We start from the raw sequence: 16,294 nt of genomic DNA on the forward strand, positions 1-16,294 counted from the left end.
CTCATTTTACAGATACGGTTGATTTGAGTCCTGAAGAATAAGGGAACACTTCTATTATTTAACTGTGGATGTTCCCCTTTTCCCTATAAATGTCTAATCCATCTTTTAATTTTACTCAATTTTTTGCCTCTTCAGTAACCAGGATGTGGATGGTCATGCCTTGTGGCTTGAGTAGGAGCCAGGAAGGGCAGGTCCAGGAGCAAAGCCAAAGGTCAGAGCCAGCAGTCAGAAACCAAAGCTGAAGTCAAAGGCTAAATCAGGGTTGCATTTTCTGTAATCAGCTATCAAATAAAAACTAATTCTATATTGTATCTTAGAAAATGAATAGCTCTTAGCTGAAAAAACTCAGTCAAACTGTGTGGGATGTTTTGCAGTATGTTATAGCTCATTAAAATTATTCACATGGGCATTTGCCAATGTATCGAGCAACTTTTATGTAATGGTGTTACTTGAAATTAATAAGGTTACTGTTAGGCAAATATGCAAAGCTGGTTTCCAGTTACTTAAGCTAAAGCAAATAACGGGTGTGGCAGCTAGAATGTATTTTCACATGAAAAATGGTAGTTGTATATTAGCAATACAGAGCCCAACACTAAAGAACTTGGGGATAGGATGGTCAAAATATGGACCATTACAGCTAGTTTAATTTGTCATAGAGCCACTGAAGTTAATGATCATCTGCCTCAAACTTTTATACAGAGTCTTCTCAGAAGATCAGATGTTGGTGAGAAATTCTCACAGGTGAGAGAATTTAGAATTGTCAGTGCTATTCTTATGGGCCAAGATTTTCAAGTGACTAGCCATTTTGGGTGCCCAATCTGAGGTACCTTAAAAGGGCCTGATTTTGATAGGTTCGTGATCTGTACTTTCAGATCCATCAGGCCTCTTTCAGCTGTCTTGAGATGGGCACCTAATAAATGAAGGCATCCAAAAAAAAAATCACTAGTCACTTTTTAAAAATCATTCACTTAGAGTTCTTAGATAGCTCTCTTTTGAGTCACTTGAGATATACATCATTGCTTCACTTAATAAAATGGTTTCTCCCAGCTAATAAAAAGAACCAGCTGAAATCCCTACATGGAAGTGTGAAAACTGTCCTTTGAATGCTGTAGTTCTATCATCTGAACTGCAAGAGTGATGTTTCTAATTTACAATTAAGGCAAATTTTCCACTGATTGTCTTTGAAGATAGCAAGCTCTTTGCAGAAATCAGATATGCAGATATAAAAGCACTGATGGGGAAAAAAGAAACAATCCTTTTAACTATGCCACTTCAATAGGTTTCAGCCACTGACAACTAGGAACTTAATCCTGCAGATGTCCCCCATGCAAGTAATCCTGGCCCACATTAGCTCCATTCATTCAATGGAATTACTGGCATGAGCAATTCTTACTCATGCAATTAAAAGTTTGCAGGATCAGGCCCCGTATAGCAATAGAAAACACAAAGCAGGAGAAAAATAGTTTCCCAAATGCATTAAAGCTTTAACAGTGAAAGGCTTTAAAGAATGCTCTGTTCTCGGTCAAACTTGTTATCATAGTAATTTAAATTAATGAATTGAGGTTATTCAGTATGTTATTCTGTACCTAAATTCTACCTTGTCTCCTTACAAGATTTTTGTCAAGTGATTCTTGGCAGTTGAGCTCAGACGAGTTTTAACAGAATCGCATGGCATTTTATTTTATATACTTGATTTCCATTAACAATTGTAGTTGCAGATGGTTTGATAGCATTTGTGTAGAAGACTCTTTAAAGCCATAATAGATGTGCAGTATGACTTTTATAGCCATCCTGTCTCCCAATTCCTTTACACTTTAGCACCCACTGCTGCTATGAATCGGTGTAGCAGTGTATTTCAACCCTGACATCTTATGTCAGCGCTCTGGGTCCCAGCATCAAGGCTATAGCCCTGCATAGCATCAGAATTCCTTCTGGAGTGTGTTGACTTGTCTGCCAACCTCCTGAGCTGCACTCTCCTCTCCATTCCTTCTCCTTTGCAGTGTTCTGGCAGCACAAAAGGCTGAAAACTGGCTGTAACTAGTCAGATAAGATTTTTATTACTCGGAAGGACCTCTCAGCTGGCGGATCCTGCTCCTCCACAACTGGCTTCCTACCTTTTCACAGGTTGTGTCACGGATGTGGTGGAGCACAGATCCACCCTGTCAATTCTCAACTGGCACCTGGTCCCTTATGGAATCTATGCCAATGAAGCACCTGAGAACAGCCCCAGGCTCTCTAGTTTATCCCTGTGCCAAAGCAGCTGCAAGCTTCAGAATCAAAACAGGCTCCCTGATGCCCTCTCTCATCTCCCCGTCTTCTTGTGCCGTTCAGAACTCTGTACAGAAGAGCATCCAGCTCACTGCTTTTGAGGAGCAACCATGGAAGAGACAACTTGAAGCAAAAGAATGAACAGATCGCCTTCAGTGTGTGATTATTTGTCCAAGAGCAAGTATATTTGGCAACACCATGATAAAGGCTTCAGACTGTGGTGGATGGAACGAAGCTGAGATGATATTGATACTTTACCACGGTCACGCTGTAGCTCTGTGCAATAGGTTGTTTATGAAACCTGCAGTAAACAACGTAAACAGAAAAATATTTTCCTTGGAGGAGTTGGGGTGGCAATTGGATTTCTTAGATTGTATTCTCTTAGGGACAGGGAGTGTATTTTTATAATGTGTGGTTGTATCAGGGTGGTCACCCGCTTCTGCCTTAAAAGGCTTAAAATAGCCCGGGGAGAGGGCTGTGGCAGGGAAGGAAAAGCGGGGCTGATTGGGAGAAGCAGCCTGAGCTGGGGGCCACGCCCCAATCAGGCCGCGGCTGGCTTAATGAGGGCTCAGCTGGCCCTCATAAGAGGGCAGTGGGCCAGAAGCAGACACACACTCTCTCTCTCTTTGCCTTTAGAGGGAGAAGGGCCTGGCTGCTGGGGAGTGTACCTGAGTACCTAAGGTGGAGCAGAGCTGGGGGAAGGCCAGAGGAGCTGGGGAGCTCTGGCCTGGAAACCCCCCAAGCTGCAGGCCTAGTGTAAGGCCAGAAAGGGTACTGGGGGTGCAGGGGGCAGCCCACGGGTAGGCAGAGGCAGCAGGTCCAAACCCCCCCTGGCCTATGATGACTGGCTTACACAAACTGCAGTCAGCCCCAGTGAAAGGGGGCTAGATGGTGACTGGCAGTAGCCCATAGGCTGAAGCAAGGTGGAGATAGAGGGTGGGGGAGGGGAGACCCAGATCTGTGGGGTATTGCCTGGAGGGGCAGCACCCCAGGTATCAGGGCACCAGGGTGCAGGAGGGTCATGGGGGCCAGTGGCAAGTGGGACACCAGCCTGCAGAGGGCGCTCCGGAGGCTGGAAACACTAATTCCCTTAGACAATCAGCAGGAGGCGCTGCACCGGTGAGTCATTGCCCCGTTACAGTGGTCATACAGTGCCTAATACAATGGGGATCCAATACTTATTGGAGTTTCTTGATGCTATTGTAATGTAAATATAAAATACCACCACCACAGTAAGCAAACACTCCGCCTGCCAACATTTCGCATTAATATTGTGGTTGTCTCCCGACTATCTCGACATATGTTTTTAGGTCAGTATTCTCCACAGAAGTAGCACATTAAGGGAGAGGGATGGTAACCACTCAAAAGAATGACAGACAAATAGAGCTAGGAGAGCAATAGCAAAACAGAGCCAATATAGTGATGGGTTTTAGTGGCTCAAATGTCCAGTGCAGCGTTCAGACTGAATTTCACGTTGAACTCTTCAGCTCTAGCCTTTATCTCTGTGTATATGTGGTTAGAAAATGAGGATTTATGGAATATGTCAATTATTCAGCAAAAAATAAAAGATGAAATATTTCAATTGAAAATTTTGATATTTCAATTTGAAAAAGGTTCCATAGTGCTTCAGGCAGCTGTAATTTGGTTGCCTCATACTCTGAGTATCCTTTCCAGGCCAGGGTCCTTGATCACACTACGTCTTTCATCATGCAGCACAGTCTCCCCTCATGATGAGGTGAGGTGGTTGCTAGGGACTTCCAAGATGCAAAGAGGCATCGTGGAAAATGTAGTCTGTCTGGGCAGCCCAGCCCATAGAGAATGGGGTAGTGAAGGGGGAGGGATAGATCAGTGGTTTGAGCATTGGCCTGCTAAACCCAGGGTTGTGAGTTCAATCCTTCAGGGGGCCATTTAGGGATCTGGGACAAAAATGGGAGATTGGCCCTGCTTTGAGCAGGGGGTTAGACTAGATGACCTCCTGAAGTCCCTTCCAACCCTGGTATTCTATAATTCAAACTACAACTCCCAGGAAGCATGTCAGGACACTCACATGAAGAAAAAAAGTCAGATATTTGGTTATGGAAAGCAGGAAACTTTGGCCAAAAAAATGGTAGTTTAGTCAAAAATAGTGCTTGACAGAAAATTGACAGAATTTTTTCAACCACTGCTAATAAAAGGGATCTCCCATTCAAATTTGCAAGGAGTCCCTGCCTGGCATACAGCCAGTGTAATTAGCTCTTATGCCAACCCATTTGCAGTCCTTGGCACTGGGCCATTGCTGTGAGTTTCAGGATGAAGTGCTTCGGCATACTCTACATTCTCAGCTAGCACACCGAGGCTTGGGGATAGGGTTTTTCCTTGGAGTCTCCAGGAATTAAAGACTAACCTTTACTTAAAGGTTATGTCATGTGACGAAACCTCCAGGAATGGCTCCAGCCAAAACTGGCAACCCTACTTGGGGGTCATAGCCATCTAGAATATATCACAATAGCCCCCAGGTTGGTCTAAACTACACTAGTCTGGTGGAGAAATGAACTCAAACACAACCAGATCCTGGGTGGTTCTTTCTTCTCCCTCCCAAATCTACTCCCAGTTGATATCCACCTCAGCAGATAACCTGTATTTATTTACAGTTTGTCCTGTCCTTGGAACAATTAGTTTTGATGATCTTGGATAATTTAGTACTACTAACCAATACAGACTTCAAAAATTGCGTCATGAATGCAGCCTGTCATCTAGTGCATGGATACTTTTTGAATGTGCAGGTTAGGAACTGGGAGATTTATTTCTTTGATGCTACGTTTCATCCACGAAGTACTCCAACATTTACTCCAAGCCTGTGTTTTCCTCAGTATGAATTGCCTCTAGGGTTCTGTTAACATTGTTTTAATTTTATGGCTCTAGCAAAACATTAAGACTAACTCATTCAGGGAAAAAAAAAAGTGTTCATGCTTCAGACTTAGATTGTTGCCATATGTCACAGTTGTTTAGGGTAGTTCAGTTCCAGAGCCTTATTCTATATCGTCTAACATTTCTGTAAACTGTAAGTAGTCCCCTGCCTTTTATTGATCTTAGATCACAGTACTACTCTGTGGATAGAATTTCCCCCTCTTTCTTTACTCAAATGTCTTCTTACTGAAGATGCCTGATAGTTTCAGTGAGCTACTGTCAGTAGGATATTATCTAGGGAGTCATGGCACTATACATTTTAAAAAAGGAGACGCTATTGTTTCTGCTGTACCCTTACTGGGCAAAAGGCCCCAAGTGCGCAAATACAGAATGGAGGATAACTGGGTTGGCAGCTGCACTAGTGAGAAGGAGCTGGGAGTTGTCAGGGATCACAGCATCAACATGAGAGTCAACAATGCAACCCCTCCTCTGCCAAAGTGGGGCAACTGCCCCATTACACAGAGGCTTAAAAAACTTGAAATCAATACAGTGCCAATATTCCTGTATTGATCATATCTTAGAAATGCTCTAGGATGCAAAACAAAGAAATATACCAGAGCAAATATCTCCAACCAAACTGGTTGCTGTATTAAAGGACAGACTTTGATCCAGTTAATGCCTTTAGAGAAATCTGCTTCCAGGGCAGCAGAAATCTGAACTAGATTTACTAAACATGCTGTTAGATTCTGGCCACTTTCTGTATATTTAAAGCAGATTAGGATAGTAATCAGTAAAATTAGCAATGCTTGTGACACAAAGATAAGGAAGGTTTCAGAGTAGCAGCCGTGTTAGTCTGTACTTGCAAAAAGAAAAGGAGGACTTGTGGCACCTTAGAGACTAACACATTTATTTGAGCATAAGCTTTCGTGAGCATCCAATGAAGTGAGCTGTAGCTCACGAAAGCTTACGCTCGAATAAATTTGTTAGTCTCTAAGGTGCCACAAGTCCTCCTTTTTTTTTTTTAAAGATAAGAAAGGAGATCTTAAATCAGTTTCCAGGACTTTTCCCAAATGCAAGGATACCTCGGGAGGGGCAAAAATATTAACAGGCTGAACGGAAAACTAAAAACCACAAAAATTAGCATGGAGCATGAAAATTTAAAGGTTCAAACACGACTGCATTCTTTTGCTCCCAGTTCTGGAGAAGCAGAAAAGAGCCTTTATCGCTCTACGATGTCCTGCAGCAGTCCATATTTTACGCCATGGGAAACTGTTAGAAAAGACTCTCTTTCCCCTTGGTATGGATTTCTGTATTTAAAGACTACCTCGATATTTGGCAGCGGCCTCTATTTCACAAGAAAGGATGAACTTTTTCTAAAGACAGAAGGTTATTGTCCAGATCCACATCTGGTGTAAATCAGCCTGATTTTCTACCCACTCTCACTGATTTTTACACCGTCAACTTCAGTGGAAATTAGTATTGATTTACCCTAACGTGTGTAAGGGGATCATTGATTTATAACAGCTGAGGGTCTGGCCGGAGACTTCAAGTGGCACATTTGTGGACACATAATGGAGACAAAATTTGCAAAACAAAGAGAGAAAATGCAATGTATTCATTTAAGTGCAATTTATACCCTGAGTGATCCCCCTGCAACCCACCCAGTGAGTCAGACTCTGCAAAGAAGACTCCAATTTTGAAAAGCTGTTAAATAATTTTTTTTTAAATATGTGCTTGTAACAGGGTGTACTGGCCCTTTAATACTAATGGGGGCCAGAAGATCCTGATACAGAGACATTAGAATAAAGAAAGGCTCCAGAAATGTTCTTGTAGGAGGAGGAGAGGCAGCAGCCCCCATCCAACACTAACTCTCTGGAAGACCAAGACACGGTCCCTTTAAAGACCTAGAACTAGGAGCCCTATAGCTTTGGTGGGGCAGGGCTCCCCTCTCTCCCAATAAATTGAGGGAAAGTTCTTTGAAGGAGGGCAGTAAATACCCTGTCTTTGCCATCAGAACAGGGAGTGTGCTGCCAGTGAGAAGTAAGCCAGGGCACGTCTGCTAGGAAGTACATAGGGTGACCAGATAGCAAGGGTGAAAAATCGGGACAGGGAGTGGGGGTACTAGGCACTTATATAAGACAAAGCCCCAAATATTGGGACTGTCCCTATAAAATCGGGACATCTGGTCACCCTAGAAGTAAGGATCAGCAGCTCAATGAACAGTCCGGGGCAAAACATGAGCTCAGTATGAACTATTGTGTTGCTATGATGGACTACGTCTGGAACCTTACGGACTATTTTGAACTGCTTTTGCCGGCTAACCCAGCCCCAGGTGGTGGTTATTGGTGATCCCAAGAAACACTGTGTGGAGTTCCTAAGGGGATCCGAAGAGGGGGAGCAAAGGGAGAGTGATGCAGAGCCATGAGGGGGAGCTCAGTAAATGTGAGCCCCTTTACAGTAATCCAGAAAGCTAATCACTACAATTATATTAAGTATGAAACTAAGGTCCCAATCTTGCATTTACTAGTGCAATGGTTTAATTGCATGTGTGTGAGTGGTTCTATTGGAGTCAGGCACGGGCACAAGTGTTTTCAGGATTGGGGACTGAATGTCTGCCTCTCAGGACAGAAACTGAATGCTATTTTCATAGGGGTGCATTTCTAATTAAAAATATGGTCCTACTATGGACTTGTGCCTCTGTAAAAGTGGCATCATGTTTATGTCCTTCAGTGGGCTCTGGATAGTGGATCCCTGCACCCATGCCAAACTCCACTGAAGTCATAGGCCCCGTGCCTACAGGGAGCTAATTGTAGACTTGGGACTGAATATTTTTCCAGAAATATGCTTAGGTTACAAGTCAAATACCCCCACCCCAATGACCAGCCCTATAAACTCAGTCTGGGATCTGAAAGTCAAGCTGGCATCTCTCCTACTTATGAAGCATCATCAGTAACAAGAATTCTGCAGGTGAAGTTATGTCTTAGTTATACCTAAGTAACACCATCATCTTCAAATGATGCTATCAGTAATGTACGCACAACTTCCACTGGAAAACAATGAGAATTTGTGGATGTGAATATGGGTAGAACTTGGTCCTGCATTTGGAATGTGGTCAACCATTCTTTTCAAGTGCATGAGTTGCAAATAGGATCCAGAAGAGTCTTTCATATCTGTGTGGGTTCTGCAAAGCTGGCAAGCAGTACAATTCTATTTTTGCCACTGCAGTCAGCGAGTTTGCTAGTGTTTCCACTATCCTGCTGCGTGCCTCTTCTTCCCCTGCCACCTGTCTTTTCTATTTGGGCTGTAAGCTCTTCAGACTGGAGACTGTATCTTGTGTGTTTGTAGAGCACCTAGCACTGTTTGGACATCTAGATGCTATTATAATAATCTAAGGAAAATTATATGGCTCTCCATGGCCACAGTATCTAAGCACTTCAATCTTTAATGTATTTATCCTCCATTTCACAGAAAAAAACTGAAGCATGGAGAGGCTAAGTGACTTGCCCAAGGTCATATGGGATGTCTGTGGTGAGGCAGGAAATTGAACCTAGGTCTCCCAAATTGCAAGCTAGTGGCCTAATTACTGGACCATCCTTCCACTTTTCTGCTGTAATAATAATTTGCTTCTGCTAACACCCAAGATACATTGAATAAGATCTTGACATTTACATTGTTACCATTGTCACATCAGAATCAGACTTTAATACATATATTTTAGGGAACATAAGAATGGCCATACTGGGTCAAACCAATGGTCCACCTGGCCCAGTATCCTGTATTCCAACAGTGGCTGGTGCCAGATGCTTCACAGGGAATAAAAAAAACAAGACAATTTATCACATGATCCATCCCCTGTTGTCCACTCCCAGCTTCTGGCAGTCAGAGATTTATTGACACACAGAGCATGAGGTTCCATCTCTGACCATCTTGGCTAATACCACTGATGGGCCTATCCTTCATGATATTAATTTTCTTAAGCCTAGTTCTAACTCGGGCCTTCATAACCTCCCCTGGAAACGAGTTCCACAGACTGACTGTGAGTTGTGTGAAGTAATGTTTCCTTAGGTTTGTTTTAAGCCTGCTGCCTATTAATTTCATTGAGTGAGCCCTGGTTCATATGTTCTGTGAAGGGCTGAATACTTTTCACTTCCTCCACACTGCTCATGGTTTTATAGACTTCTATCAGATTCCCCAGTCCCCATAGTCTTTTTCTAAACTGACCAGTCTCTTTCATATCTCCTCATATGGAACCTGTTCTATACCCCTATTCGTTTTTGTTACCCTTCTCTGTACATTTTCCAGTTCTAATAGATATTTTTTTAGAGGGGTCAATCAGAACTGCATATGATATTCAAGGTATGGGAATTCCATGGATTGATATAGTGGCATTGTGATCAATTCTGTCTTATTATCTTTTCCTTTTCTAAGGTTCCTAACATTATGTTCCTAAAATTCTTTTAGGAACATATGACAATGGTGAATTAATTGTAATGTGGCTATAAAGACCCATGTCTGATATATATTATCTCAGTGATCTGAGCCTAGAAAATGTGCATCAAGGAAAGAGAAATCTAAGAAACCAAACCCTGAAAGTGCCAAGTGCCCTCAAATCCCACTGGACCCAATGGGAATTAAGGATGTGCAACACCTTTCAGGATTAGATCCTAACCCGTTAGAAGAGTCCAAGTGTGTGGTGCAGCTGGTGTAACTGCAAAGGCTGGGATCCCTGGGTCAATTTGTGTTCACAAATCAATATACTCAAAAAGGAACTTTTTAAAATACATTCTCAAATCTTAAGTGCAATAGGTAAACTTTGCAAACTTGGTGCCTTAACTTATTTATTTATTCCCAGATTGGAGTGCTCATGTGTTGGGTGCTGTACATATGCATAATTAGTCTCTCTCCTGAAGATCTGACAGCCTAAACAAAGGGTGAAGAAAGTAATTAGCTCCATTTTATAGAAGGGGATTTGAGGCATGGAGAGATTAAGAGCCAGGTTTTGAGAAGTATTTAGTACCTAACTCCCATAAGTGACTTGCTTAAAATCACACAGAAATCTGCGGCAGAACCAGGAATAGAATAGAGATCTCTGGAGTTCCAGTCCAGAGCATCCTTCTCCTCTAAAGAAAAGCACCTAAATAAAAGCAGCTTGTATTTTCCAGAGGTGTTGAGTGCTGTTGTATATTAAAACTTCTTGTCTAACACTAATGCTTTGCATCTATTTTCAAAGAATAAAACTTGAAAATGTTCGACACTGAATATTAAAAAACAAACCGCCAAGATTTATTCATTAAATACACTCTGCCTACTCAACAGGCAAAGTCAATCTATTCTATGTTCCACGTAGACATGGCTTTAAAAAGCTTGCAGTAAAAGACGTTGTCTTTTAAGAGAACATCATTCTAAAATAATCATACAGCAAGTCTCACACTAGTTTGTAATCTGTTCAAGTCAAGAATCAAACTAATTTTCTGAAGGGCTTTTGGCCATCCCTCAGCTATTACCAGCACCAGAAGATGAAATGCAGTCATTGCTTTGCAATCACCTAGTTTGAGAAAGCTTTCTCCATTAAAAAAGGTTTAGGTTCTGACATTATAAATCTCTTATCCTGGCTCATGTCGTTCTAAAGAATCCCATTTTTGTGCCAGAGCACAATTCAATTTAATTCTTGGACGGATAATTCTAACTTTTAGCAACTCACTAAAGCTTATGTTAAACTTTCCCAAAATAATGAGAATGTACTCAAGGCAATTTCATTAAGAAATACAGTAACATATGCTAGTTTCAAATGATCTACTGTGGTGAAGATGATGAATTACAACATGTGCTTCTATAGCCTGAGTAGAGCTAGGTTTGGGTGAAAAATTTCTCCCAAACCTTTTAGGTGAAACATGTACTGAAACATTAATGAATGTGCCAATTTTGCCAAATTGTTTCAGAGGAAAAAAAAAACATTTCAACATTTTTTCAGCTGAAAGCTACTTTGTTTCAAAATTAACTGTAATTTAATTTTTAAAATGTTTTAAAAACTTTTCATTTGATCTGAATAATTTTTTTCACTGATAACGTTTGGCTTTAGTCCAACCTGAAACTATTTCCCTCCACCAACTTCTCAGACTGAAAATTTCCCTAGCTCTAAATCTTGAGGGTACATCCTCCACTTAGGGTGTAGCTTCCACCATGGTTTCTGGGTAGAATTTCTTAAAATTAAATGAATGCCACATTAAAAGCAGACATTTTTCTAAACAAACAGGTGCTTTAGAGTCCAGGGGTTCCCAAACTTAGTTTGCAGCTTGTTCAGGGTAAGCCCCTGGCGGGACACAAGACGCTTTGTTTACCTGAGCGTCTGCAGGTATGGCTGCTCGCAGCTCCCAGTGGCTGCAGTTCGCCATTCCCGGCCAATGGGAGCCACAGGAAGTGGCGCGAACCTTATCCTGAACAAGCCACAAACCAAGTTTGGGAACTCCTGCATTTAGAACATGAAAGTTAGGTACCTGAACAATCTTTCATTTGTGTGAAGGTTGGAAAGACTTTCCAAATAATCTTTTCATAACCTCAGTCTCTGCTGTGACAGACATATCTTACAAGACTATAGAGCACTATTCACTGAATCTAGTCAAAAGCGTGGTCAGTTTCCAGTCTTACCACATCTTTAAAAAAAGTATGGCTGGGGGGAAGGAATCATGTGATCTTTAGAGAAGATGGCTATCTGACTTGTGGTCTCCTCAATCCCAATCTACTAATCCTCAATTAAGTATGTCTGAGGTATCTAAACCATAACCTTCTGTACAAAAATTATTAATTAAATGAGGGGACCCTTTTTGTTGTGTTATATCAGTCCTGCTGGGGGACAAAGAGAACACCAGACAACCCAATCCTGAGTCTCCAAAGAAAGGTAGGCCGAGGAAACCCAGTAGTCTGGCACAGGACTTTGCAGGTATGAAGGACTTTCTAACTACAAATTTGATTTTTTTATCTCAAGATATACATGAGCTCTGGAGATGTGGGAGAAGTCAATGCTCATTTGACCTATTTAGACAATGAATTACAAAAACACTGCCACAGACATGAAGGAGGTTAAAACCAGAAAATGCTTCCTTAAGGCAAAGGCTAAGGACTCTTGGAGAAATAAGACCTCCTTGAAAACAGATCACATGGGAATAGTTTGCGGTTACTGGGGATCTTCAGAACATGCACTCTAAAGTACTGGGATTGGATCCTGGTTTTCTCCCCTGGAGATTGAAAGGGCTTGTCGAATGGCAGAGGCCAGAAGAGAAAACCACCACCAACCCAGATCTATCATCTTCAAATTGCTCAGATTTAGTGACCGAGTGAAGCTGATGCCTGCTGCTAGGCCAAAAAGAACTCATAAGTATAAGGATTTTAAATTTTCTTTTGTCTCCAAGCTTCTGTAAATTTAAGCAAGAAGAGAGCAGCATTTAATGGCATCAAACAAACTCTCAGGAGATCAGATATCGAATACAGCCTCAAATGGCCTGCTATCTTCATAATGAAGATGAGACTGAAATACTTCAATTCCACATTGGATATTTGGCAAGCACTATAGGAACTGAGATCAGATCTCATGAAGCATGATCTTCTCATAAAGGAAAAGAAAATGGTGAGTATAAGTCCTGAAGAAAAAGAAACTGATTGGGAAAACCAGGCAAATCAAGTACATATTTTATAGTATTATAGGGTGTAATTAATACTGTTTGACAAAATATTTAGTATTATTTGGTAATTAATATATTGAGAAGCCAACATAAGTGTGTGTATGTATATATATATATATATTCAAAACAATGATATTACTCCTATTTCCCTAATTTCTGCATCTATTTATATAATATACACCTGATGCTAATAGATTCAGAACTATTTATTTTGTGTCTATCACTTTATATGGGCACTTGATATTTTTATTTTTTCTCCATAAACTGTATCTATTTATGAGGTGTATGGAAACAATATACTCAGATTTATTTGCACACATAAATGGCACTTCACATTTACCTTTTTGTTCTATGGGTATAAATAGTTATATACCATATGCTTATCATTTATATACTATATACTCTTACTTATGCATTCATAACCATGAAGCAATAGGATTCATTCATTTATATACCTTGGTATGTGTACGCATTTTGGTAAATATAGGTATATTTCTGGCATATTCTGAAGTAATTCACATTGTGCATGGCAGGAGAGAGGGTAGGTGCAGGCATATGGCATCTAGGATCTGAATGTGCCTGTACTGAAAGTCAAGGATGTTAAGGGTAAAGTGGGTGGTGTACGATGTTTTCTGTTTTTTGCATGGAGAGTCACTTGGAGGCTGGCAGTTTATTGGGCACCAACTAGCACCTGAATGATCACTGATTTGCCCCCCGCCCCCAAACTCAATAGATTTTTTGTTCCTGGAATGTATAGGGACGTAATGAACCTTCCAGGAGAATCAAAACTTTAAGACACTTAAAATCAAATGGATGCCATATAGTTTTCGTTCAGGGGACACATTTAAAGAATGAAGATACAGATAATTAAAAAACAAACAAACAAACTTTCGGTGGGACATGAACAGCACTTCTCTTTCATCTCCAGAAATGTTACTGAAGAGGCCTTTGATCCATTGGAATGACCATATTTACAAGTGGTCCAGAGAAAATTAGCCTTTGGACATAAATTTCTGACCTGAATTGATGTTATTTACAAATCATCCTTTGTCCCCTATCACCTCTACTGTTTGACACAGCAATGGAATGGCTAGCAGCATATGTCAGACAGATACCATTACCAGGAATCATCATCCGGGATAAAGCGTATACGATTAGTCTACACACAGATGATATTCTGCTCACTCTTAAATCCGTCCTCTTCAATTCCACGGCTATGACATACAGTAAACTACTTCAGAGATATCAGGATTTCAGATAAACTGGAACAAGTCTCAAGTGATGGATTTCTCATAGAGCAAATCCATCTCAAATACAATAATTCTCCTTTCATTCATGCAAAGCGATAACCTATGTAGGCATCAGGATATGCTCCGATTTATGAAAGATAGTATCTGCAAATATGGACGTCATACTCAGAAGTGCCAAAACCGATGAAGAAATAGCATTCACTACCCAAAATCTTTATTGGGAAAGGTCGAAGCTATTAAGATGAAGGTATGACCAAGATTAATGTGTATATATAAGATTAATTCCATTTAAATTTCCTCCTTCAGTTTTCACAAGAATAAGTAGAGTTGTTCAACAATTCTTATGGGATACAAATACTCCACAGATATCCCACAAAAGACTTAAGAAATCAGGGCCAAATGGGGGTGGTGGAATTATCTAATTTGTATTTATATCAGCTGGCTTTTCAATTAAGCTTTTTAATCAAATGGTTCTGTCCCACCAACTTTCTTCCCAATCCCCGTTATGGTTTGAAATTGAAAACAAATTAGATAACTTCTTCAGCTCTGTCTGTACTTCTATTTTTTTTAGACTGTTGCCTTCACCTTTAAAGACCCCTCCCCGCCCCCACACACACATAATATTTACCTCCTCTTGGAAAGTTCAGAAAATCAACTCCTTTACCACTGCTTCTAATCTCATCAAATCTTCTCATGCCAATCTGGAACAATTCCTCATTTAAATTTGCAAATATCTTAAAACCCATACCCACTGGCTTACCAAAGACTCTAGCCCATACAAGTTACTGAACAGACAACTTTACCCTCCTTCACATATCTTGGTGATAAATACCAGCTACCAACAAAGCAAGGTCCTTTCTACAATAACCTTTGACTCAAAATTATAAATTTGCTGGGGAATTGTTGGCAGGCCATAAACACTCCACTTGAAGTGCACCTTTAAAAATGTTAGCCAAAAACATTTTGTGGGTAACATACAAATAGCTTTCAGAGTGGTAGCCGTGTAAGTCTGTATCAGCAAAAAAAAATTTAAAAAAAACCCGAGGAGTACATGGGGCACCTTAGAGACTAACAAATTTATTTGAGCATAAGCTTTCATGGGCTAAAACCCACTTCATTGGATGCATGCAGTGGAAAATACAGTAGGAAGATATATATACACAGAGAACATGAAAAAATGGGTCTTGCCATAACAACTGTAACAAGACTAATCAATTAAGGTGGCCTATTAGTCTCGTTACAGTTGGTTTGGCAAGACCCATTTTTTCATGTTCTCTGTGTGTATATATATCATTCTGCTGTATTTTCCACTGCATGCATCCGGTGAAGTGGGTTTTAGCCCACAAAAGCTTATGCCCAAATAAATGTGTTAGTCTCTAAGGTGCCACATGTACTCCTCGTTTTTTTTTTTATACAAATAGCTGAATTCCTTGATGTACCCTACTGACCCTACCATAAAAGAAAAAAGGGCTCATAAGCTAAACATCTCCACTTCCTCCAACAGATAGGATAATATGTGGCACAATACATGACTAACATCCAGTTCTGGTTTTGCTTTTCTTTTGGATCAAAATTCTGAATAGATACTATTGACTTCTGAGTGATTCCATAAAGCTGGACTTGCCCTGCATAGAAAATGTTGGAGATGTGACGGCTCCAATGCAAACTTGTTTTACATAGTCTTTGAATGTGAAAGTATATCTACATTTTGCAAGGAAGTGTGTGGTGCTCTAAGGAGACCAGAGTAGGGGTTTCTGGGGCATGACAGCTTAGACAGGCCTTTGTTCTCATGTTAGTCTTATAACAGGGACACCTGAGCTAAGACACAGTAAGACAGTGCCTGGTCTGTGTAGAAGGTGTGGTAGTGGGGGAAGACTAGCTGTATTCTCCCAAGAAATGCAAATCCAATTCTCCCCACCCAAGACATCAAAATGAGGCACTATTCACAGCAGATGCTCAGAATAATGTCACATGCACTCTTCTGAGCTGAGGGGCTCCTCAAGTTTGACTTAACTGGATACAGTTTTGGGAGGGATTCGATTAAGGCATCCTACAATGACAGGACGAGTATCCCAGTCTTCCATGTGACAACTGCTGAGCCAGCAGACAAGGATTTAGGGGTAGGAAGACCAGTTTATTCTCTCAGCCCATAGACTGGTCCCTGTGACTCAAGCCTGAGACATTAGCTGAGCAATGTGTGTAATCTTACAGCAT

Source organism: Chelonia mydas, chromosome 5, assembly GCF_015237465.2.
Source record: "Chelonia mydas isolate rCheMyd1 chromosome 5, rCheMyd1.pri.v2, whole genome shotgun sequence".
Classification (NCBI taxonomy): domain Eukaryota; kingdom Metazoa; phylum Chordata; order Testudines; family Cheloniidae; genus Chelonia; species Chelonia mydas.